The sequence below is a fragment of the Saccostrea cucullata genome, unplaced genomic scaffold, assembly GCF_032062105.1.
Source record: "Saccostrea cucullata isolate Sc308-1 unplaced genomic scaffold, CSIRO_AGI_Scuc_v1 ctg2822, whole genome shotgun sequence".
NCBI lineage: Eukaryota > Metazoa > Mollusca > Bivalvia > Ostreida > Ostreidae > Saccostrea > Saccostrea cuccullata.
Window position 1 is genome coordinate 39,130 of NW_026934858.1, and position 9,880 is coordinate 49,009.

The window sequence follows — 9,880 nt, forward strand, 5'->3', positions numbered from 1 at the left end:
TTGGGCCTCTTGTTTAAGCTAGTTCTTTATTGAAAACAATAAGCCCTTGAGTCCTTAAACTTGCATGGATGCACATTACAAGACTTGCTTTGGATACAACCAAAATCTGATTCCATGGCAATAAAACTTAGGTACCTCACTCTTAGATCTCAGTTTCATTTCTATGAAAGGGTGTACAAGTGAGACTACGATTGAAAGTGAGCTCATTTTAGTTTTATGGCCACAGAGCCTGATCTATCTAGATTGTTCTGGTGATTGAAATTGTTTGTTTTTTTGGAGGTTCGTTCCACCAAAAATTAAAAATACTACTTGGACAAAACTTGCATGGATGCCTAAATAAAACTGAGTGAATACTATACAAACATAGAGTCTAAATACTTCTTGAAGAATACTATACCTGATCTTAGCTAGGTCTAAATACACGCAATCTTTCTGCCTCTGCCTTTGTAACAAAGTTTTCAGAAGAGAATCAATATCTGGAATAGTAATATTTTAGAATGAGGGATTAGTATTTCTTTTATTCCTGTTCTTTGAGATAATTGATTGATTGTATGTTGTTTAACGTCCCTCTCGAGATTTTTTCACTCATATGGAGACGTCACCACTTGCCGATGGACAGCTACAAATTTTGTTTAATGTTCGGCACTCAGGGCCATCGAGCAGTAAGGGATCTTTTTCGTGTTCAAGTTCAAGTTCATTTTATTCACCCAAACCAAGATCGGTAGATGGGGTTCAAATAACATATATACAATATACAAACTGGTCAGAGGTACATAATTTCTATATAACAAAAGGATGACATATGGATATAATAGGAAAGTGTTCGATAAAATTAGAGGGAAAAATATATCGAGGAGGAGAGACAGCATCGTAATTTTTTTAATTTAGCACCTTACAGCACCTACTGCGACACGGGACCTCGTTTCATACAGCCTCGTCCGAAGGACCGGTCTCTACGTCCCACAGTGGGATTCGAACCCGCGACGTAAGGGTCAACTGTTATTCGAGATAAAAAAAAAAATAAACGTACTAGTATGTCTACAATTTTCTTCAGTTTCTAATCTTCGAATGAGTTGAAAACAAGTCAAAATTAAAAGATTTATATTTTTTCCCCTTACAAACTCTTCAAAATGTACTGAAATGAAATAACCCCCCCCCCCCCCCCCGAAAAAAACGAAAATATTTATAAATTATTTCTCCTTATATCTTATATAAACATAGTTAAGTTTTATTTTCCAGGCATTTTTTTTTTTTTTTAAAGCTATTTTACTTTTACTGTGTCAGTGCCATTCCTTAAATACGTATATGTCGCTGTCTTTCCACACTTACAAAAATAAGTTTTCGATAAAAGTACGTACTAGAAAATGTAGAGGCTATCACTCCCATCACGAAATACCACTTATCTACACATTATAAGATTATATGAAATTTTAATATAGTATTAAACTTGATACATGTATTGGTCAAAATTATTAAAGGTGCATGGACACAGATTTGAAGTTAATATTTTCTGTATAATATTATGACATATATTTTAATAGCATTTCACACAAAAATATTTTTAAAATCTTAGTTATTAAAACTTCATATTTTTAGACGGGTTTGATTTGCACATCCTTGCACTTTCACAAATTTTAATTTTATTCTTAATACTTAGGAAAAGTGGCAATCTTGTTGTGTATAAATGAAAAATACTGAAACTATAATCCAGTAAATTCAGAGTAGAAATGTTTGAAAGCAAAACATACACACAGTATATTGTCAGTCCGTGCAGTTGTGGTGAGCAGACTTTGACGATTGAACGTACCCGGTGAATCGTAAACCTTAACAATGACAGAGCTCGTGTCCTGTTTACAAAAACTGTGTACGTTTCAAGGGTGCGATCAATTTGCTAATATAATTATTTTTCTGGATCAAAGTTTTAATATTTTTTATACACAAGACTGCCACTTTTCCTAAGTATTAAGAATAAAAGTAAAAGAACTATATGCGGTATATTACATATATTTGCCCCCACAAAAGTCATATTTTGAAAACTTCCTGAAATTTGCTGAATTCAATAAATTGTATGAAAAATATAAATTAACAGAAAATATTATTGTGTCAAAGCAGTGTATTCACATTTTTTTTGTTTTTATGACGTCACAAACTGGTCCAATTTTATATCCTTTTTACAGAAAGAGGACAAAATGGACAAAATTTCAACAATTTTAGCTTTAGAAATTATAGAGCGCAAGTTTGTTCAGGAACAATATTGACATATTTCATTGATATTATCATTCTACACATTATATCAAAATATTGATCCTGAACACACATGCGCTCGGTGACTTTTACTCAAAATATCGACGAAATATGTACATTTTTCTGTAAAATTCATAAAAAACTGAAATTTACGTCATGTTTGTGACGTCATTACGTACACATGGCGTCATTACTTATGAAAATATTCAGTGCTTCGAAGTCAGCATATACTCCCCTGTATAAGAACTTAATTAAATATATCTCCATCAAAGTTTGATTTGGGGGGCAAATATTGGTTATTACCGAATAAAGTTCTTTGCGAGAGTGCAAGGATGTGTCAATCAAACCCATCCAAAACTTTGAAGTTTCAATAACTTTAAGATGAAATAAATTTTTTAATATATTTTTGTGTGAAATGCTATTAAAATATATAATTCGTGATATTATACAGAAAATATTAACTTCAAATCTGTGTCCATGCACCTTTAAAGACTTCTATAAAATTAATAATTTTTTAATGCAAATTTGGATATTATATAATTTAAAATTGTAGAGGACAATACTAGTATATAAGACCCAGACTGGGTCGATCCTATACTAGTATATTCCTCACTGCATTTTTTATAAAAGAGTACGAATAATCCCGAACTTTTCCTAACTTAAATTTTCTCTCTAAATAATTAGGTAACAGGCAATGCCAGCAAGATACATGTACCCGCTCCTGGGTACTAGAGCTGACAATTGTCTCAAAGTCTACCTCATTAGGTGACCTTGCAGTAGCCCCCACAGGTACTTTTGGACAGGAACCCCCCCCCCCCCTCTCTCTCTCTCTCGAATTTACACCCCGGGAGAAAAAAATTTGATGTCTTGATAATAAATACCGCGGGTATGATTAGTTAATAAAACGTTAATTCTTCGGGTCTTGGGGGGGGGGGGGGGGTTCACATGGAATATATTGTAAATATTTACAAGAAGACTAATTTATGAAAAAAAAACTCAATAATTTCTTTTGACCCGGGCATGCACATTCAAAGGGGTGTGTGTGGGGGGGGGGGGGGGTAGAAGTTCCTGTCCACAAGTTACTGTATCTGTGATAGCTCCAGCTGAAATGTGAGTACAAGTTAATAAAGGAATGGAAACCTTAATTAATAGCGAGCGCAGCGAGCGTCGCGAAGCGACGCTCGCGAAGCGAGCTCAATAGACTAACCACTCTCTACCATCGGCTCATGAGAGAGAAACGAACGACAACTCTGCATAGGAGATTGTAGACTAACGTGTAAGAACAGAGGAAATTCGGATTGAAATCTGTACATACGTCAGCCAAATTTCTCTGTGCAACATTCCCAGAATTCCTGCACTACCCAATGTCCTTTGCGCGAATATTGCCGAATAAATAAATAAATAATAACTTAAAGCATATATCAGACTTTCAGTTTGTAGAAATCTTTCAAAGAAACAAGAAATAACTCTGCAATGTTTTTCGACAAAAATTGCACTAGTTCTATAGTTTCAAACAGACGCTCGGCTGTCTCCGTAAGCTCCGTCGAGCTTTTTGACGTCGTATGACGTCACAGCTAGTCGAGATATCTCGTGCGGCTTGACGTTCGAAGTGGCTGATCTCAAGTGTTTTTGATGGTACAACTGCGCTCGCCCCAACGGTCACACCGTAAAACATATTACAACTGTTATTTTTATGGGTTTTTGTTACAATCAGGATTAGGTATCTGATATTCATTGATTCCCGCTTTTTCATTTAACACCGATCCTTATTACATGGGTGATTCAAAATCTTAAAGACGTACAACACACTGGGGGAGATAACTCTTGCGATTTCAATTGAACGTTTGACGTGACGTCAAGTTTAGCGTCAAAAATAAAGCGTCAAAACGACGAGTAAAACGATCCCAATGCATATCAATCATGAAAGAAAATTGGGATAGGGGGCTGTGATTGTGCGTACCATACTCAATCAATAAGTATTTTTTTAATTAACCCGATTAAACTCCGTAAAAAGCAAGACATAAAATACCATCCCTTAATGTTTATTTCATTTCATTTCATGTGTACAATAAATTGTATTTTTGATCAAAGCGCAGCGTTTTTTTTTATTCTGAAAATTTTATTTTACATTGCCGAAATTCTCATTATGTACAATTGGCTATATAACATTCCGATTAGTGGTCTTCATTACAATTTGTGCATACACGATATAAATATTGCTTTTCTTCTTTAATTAAATAAAAACAACAATGAATAAACAATAAACTTTTTACAATGTAAAATCGATGTTGTTCTCAGACCCTTACTGATCAAAGAGGAACAACTCTGAAAATGTAGGAGATGTTTGTTTTCCTCCCTTTATTCACGGTTTTCCACAGAATCATTTACAGCAAGACCTGACAAGACCTGATAAATCCGAGAATTGAATACTATAGACCTCATATACACAATGTAAGTATAGAATTGAAAAGAATTGTTCACTAGTACTGAAATAATCTGCATTTATAAATATCCTATTGCAGCAAATCGTAACTTTGACTTTCTGTCAACAATGTCGGTTCGCATTTCCTCGAATCAAAACAAAACGTAGCCTATAAGATTTTAAAAAATATCAATGTGGGATTTGATATAAATTGAAATAGATGAAGAGTTTTATGTTTGATATTTTGAAGTTTATGTGGACGAATACGGAATTTTCATTTTAACTTTAGAAGCGACGACATTGAAAGAAATGCGCACAATATCATGAGGGGTGTATGCACATGTAATGCAAATCTCGATGTATCCCCACGGCCACATACTGTCCCGTTTGAAATTATGACATGAAAGAAACTACAATTATTCCATTTATATCACAGGAGAGTTGAACATACACCATTTTTTTAATTAATAAAATTAAAGAAATAAAATTAAAAATTAACATATTCAAGTTCAACAAAACTTGAATTCGTTTCCAGGTTTCATGTGATAAGGAATGCATAACGCATACATATATAAAGGACTAAACACGAAAATCCTTCAGTTATTTTTTCCTGATACATATAAAAAGAGTAGTCAATCTGCATTCATGAATTTAAAAACTAATGCATACCTCCGGGATTCTTGATGAAATACCAGTATATTTGCACTGTAAACGACATTTCGTCAAACGCTAATGGTCTGCGACGCGAAAAAGGAAGGGGTGGGGGTGGTAGGGGTATTAAAAATTTGCCTAAAAATCTATATTTAAATACGATTTACATGTGAGAACTTTTAAATATGTAAGCTAATATATTTTTGAAGCAAAGGCAATATTCCAATTTGATTTTTTTAAAATTTGTATTTGTAGATTCATAGCAAAGTGATCGAACCCCGTCTGAAAGACGCGCGGGAACGTGATTTATTGAGAAAGGGGGAGGGGGAATTTTCCGCTATTAAATCAAAACTGGTCCTACAAAAATTATACAAAAAATTATGAAGATTTTTTTTACTACCAGCTACCTAAAGAAAGTTTTTTACCAAAATTAAACGACAGATTTTTTCACAAAAAAATTTTGAATTTAAAAAATACACAATTTTCAAGGCTTAGAACATTCATAGTTTTTCAGTTTGAGGTCTTTAAAAATTGTTTTGATGATATATATATCAAAAAGATGACTATGTTTTTGTGTTAAATTGTTAAAGGAATAAGCCAATGAAATTTGACATTTATATCTAACCTGGTTTTATTGAAAATCAAAGTTTAAGTAGTTCATTGATTAAAAATTTTCTCTCCTTGTAAACAACTAAAGGGTGATAATTTCGGAAGTTCCTGTCCAAAAACCACTCGAACGATTTTGTCCAAAATATGCATACATGCAGTAGATATAGTCATGTACTAAATATACAAAAATAACGAAAATTAAACGACAGGAATTTTTTTGGGTAGGTGTGTTGTACATCCTTAAGTTTTGAAGGGGATTGACTGTTTAATATTTTTCTGTGTTTTGATTGCCCACTGATGTTCTCTCAAATCTATCTACCCGCAGATAAATCATGATCAAATGTGTTAATTTCTTGAAAACTGATCTGTTTTGTCTCTATTTATATACGTTAGAGTGTAAAATTAATCTCGGATTCTGTTAGTCAATTTAAAGTGAATCACATAGATATATATATTATACAAACGTCTTCTCTTGTTACTAGAAAAACAAAGGCACGCGATCAATGGTAGTCAGAGCTAAAATGTGAGTATTTCTAAAAACTTATGTCGTAAATGGGTATGTGTTTGGCGCGTTTATTTTAGGAAAGTTACTTTTTAAAAGCAATTTTTGATTTAAAACGAATTGTAAAATTTTTTAAATTTTTAGATTCATTGAAAGAGTAAAAAATCAAAGATAAAACAATGTTTTACACTTTTCCTTTTGGGGATATTAACGATTTAAGCACCCTCGCTAATAATGCCAAATTAAATCCTCACTAAAAATTCTGCTTATACTGCAATAAATTGTTAGATCTAGAAATGTTTACATTGATTAATATAGAATGATATGTTATACTGATACCCTTCAATTAATTTGTGAATTAAGATAACGATCATTGGTTGATTTAATAGAAAACTACAAACAATAAAAATGTGTAAACAGGGCATAAACGGCTGCATTTCATTTCCGGAACTTTTTGTAATTATCAACTTTTCATTTCCGACATTTTTTAGTGTTCATTTCCGACATTTTTTTTTTTGTTTTCATCCGACATTTTTAAGATAGTACCTTTACATGTAGTAAAATATTTGAAGACTTACCTATGAAAAAATTAGTTCTTTGTAGAGCATTACCGAAACTTTAAAACTCGATTAAGATACATGAGTGTCTTGGATATATCACCTCAACGAAGTTGGGGGAGCTTATAATACCTTCGGCGTCGGCGTCGGCGTCCCAGGTTAAGTTTTTTGGAGCAGTTTTCTTTTTAAGTACTTCTGTGTCCTATATTGATTAGACATGCATGGAAGATGATTCTAGTGTGTTTCATTGTACCAGTCAAAGTTTCAGATGCTGCTATTTCAGCAAAGGAATGACCAGGTTAATGTTTTTGGAGCAGGTTAACATTTTTGGTGCAGTTTTTGGTGTAGGTCTCATTTCCAAGTAACTATAAGCACTATGTTGACCAAACTTGCATGGATGATACATCTAAGGATGTACACTACCAGACTTGCTTCGGATGCTGAATCTTACCTGCATTTTCCGGTTGAGTGAACAGGTTAATGTTTTGGGTGCAGGTCTCATTTCCAAGTAATTATAAGCCCTATGTTGACCAAACATGCATGGATGATACATCTAAGGATGTACACTACCATACTTGCTTCAGATGCTGAATGTGACCTACGTTTTCCGGTTGAGTGAACAGGTTAATGTTTTTGGTGCAGGTCTCATTTCCAAGTAACTATAAGACCTATGTTGACCAAACTTACATGGATGATACATCTAAGGATGTACACTACCTGACTTGCTTCGGATGCTGAATCTGACCTACAATTTCCGGTTGAGTGAACAGGTTAATGTTTTTGGTGCAGGTCTCATTTCCAAGTAACTGTAAGCCCTATGTTGACCAAACTTGCTTGGATGATACATCTAAGGATGCAAATTACCAGACTTGCTTCGGATGCTGAATCTGACCTATATTTTCCAGATGAGTAAACATCCTAAAAATTTTTGGTGCAGGTTTCATTTCCAAGTTACAATGAGCCTTATAATGACTAAACTTGCATGGATGGTACATCTTAGGATGCATACTGTCAGACTTGCTTCAGATGCTGAATCTGACCTACATTTTCTGGATGAGTGGACAGGTTAAAGTTTTTGATGCAGGATTCATTTCCAAGTAACTATGAGCTCTTTAATGACCAAACTTGCATGGATGATACATCTTAGGATGCATACTATCAGACTTGCTTCGGATGCTGAATCTGATCTACATTTTTTTCTTGATGAGTGAAGAGGTTAAATTTTTATGCAGGTTTCATTTCTTAGTAACTAGTAGCCCTATGTTGTTCAAACTTGCATGGATGATACATCTTAGGATGCACACAAATGGACTTGCTCCGGATGCTGAATTCGACATACATTTTTCAGATAATGAACCAGGTAAAAGTTATGGGTGCAGGTCTATTACCAATAACTATAAGGCTTATATAAACCAAACTTGCCCAAATGATGCATCAAGGGATGAGAACTCTCAAACTTGCTTCAGATGCTGGATTTTAATCACATTTTTTGATGAAGAACTAGGTTGAAGTTTTTATATACGTCTATTCCAAAGTATCAGATCAAAATTGCATAAATTTTGCATTTTTGAATGTACAATTTTTGTTGGGTAATTGTGTGACTTTGCCTTACTTAAAGACAACATTCGTTGAGGTGAGCTCTGTAATCTCTGATTACCTATGTTTGGTGCTGTCACTGACATTTAATTTAGTGAACATCATGTGCTACATGTAAATATAATTTTTGTATACATGTATATGTATGATAGATGGATTTTTACATTTGTAATCAATATTTTGCAATAAATACTTTTAAAATTTCATTTTCAATCACTTGGAAAACATTGAATTGCCGCAAAGATAAATTCCGGAAATGAAATAAAAAAATGTCGGAAATGCTGTGCAGATTTCCGGAAATGAAATGCAGCGGCATAAACACGGGAGCGCGTAAATTCCAGATGTGGGATCAGGTACCTAGGAGGAGTGAGCGTCCCTATTGGCCAGGCACATCATCGTGATCTAAGGGCAGATCACTCTAATTGCCCAGAAATATTCATTGGTCCTTAATGATGTCTCCTTTTTTAAAGGCTTCCCCGCTTTTTCCTGTTCACCATGGTGCTGTTCTGCCTAATGGGTATGTCGCTTCAGGGTCAAGTCATTTACGAAACCCCATTGAAAATTGTCAGGTTTGAGAGCGCAGCAGAAGTATACAAATATCTGCGTCAACTCTACATTTACAAGTACTTTCTTCGCCATCGTTTCTCTAGACCGAGGTAAAAATCCTCATTGTTTAAAAATAGTGGTTATAATAATATTATAGTTTAACTGGAAAATATCGTTTTCATATAATTATGTTAAAGTTGTGGACTACAGGTTTGAACAATGTATAAATACGAAGAGTTGCCATTCGGTCAAAATAAGACGTTCCGGCCGATTAATCTGTCAATCATATCAATTTCCTCATTGTAAGCTCTAATCACAAATGACAATAACTATGTTAACTATGTAAAATATGTAAAGTTATGTTTATATTTGTACACAGATCATTTTATTTTTTAGGTTTGCCTGAGATGTGGAAAGCGTTGAGTTACAGACATTGTCTACAACTGTTATTGAAGAACTTGACTTTCCACAATTGCTCTGAAATTTAATTTATTAAAACCATTTCGGAAATTGCGTAGTCTTGCTTCTTTTTCTTCTTGTTCTAGATTAGAAAAAAGACCAAGCTAGCAAAATGCATATGGCATACTGACAGAGGGGAAATATACAAGGTAATTGCTTCAAATAGTATATGAAATTGGTTTAATTTAGCGAAATTCTAGGGCTGGGACGATACAACTTTTTCTATATCGATACATATCACGATATTTAAGCCACGATACGATATGTATCACGATATGTTTAATTGCTTTTAAA

The 9,880-nt window shown here is 33.8% G+C and overlaps 1 long non-coding RNA gene across 1 annotated transcript; it reads left to right on the forward strand.

The window, feature by feature from the left end:
• The first annotated feature begins 6,377 nt into the window (after positions 1 to 6,377).
• On the forward strand, positions 6,378 to 9,635 carry LOC134241458 (uncharacterized). Its single transcript, XR_009986671.1, has 3 exons — positions 6,378 to 6,449; positions 9,052 to 9,237; positions 9,524 to 9,635. It is a non-coding gene; the product is annotated as an uncharacterized LOC134241458 (long non-coding RNA).
• The last annotated feature ends 245 nt before the right edge of the window (positions 9,636 to 9,880 follow it).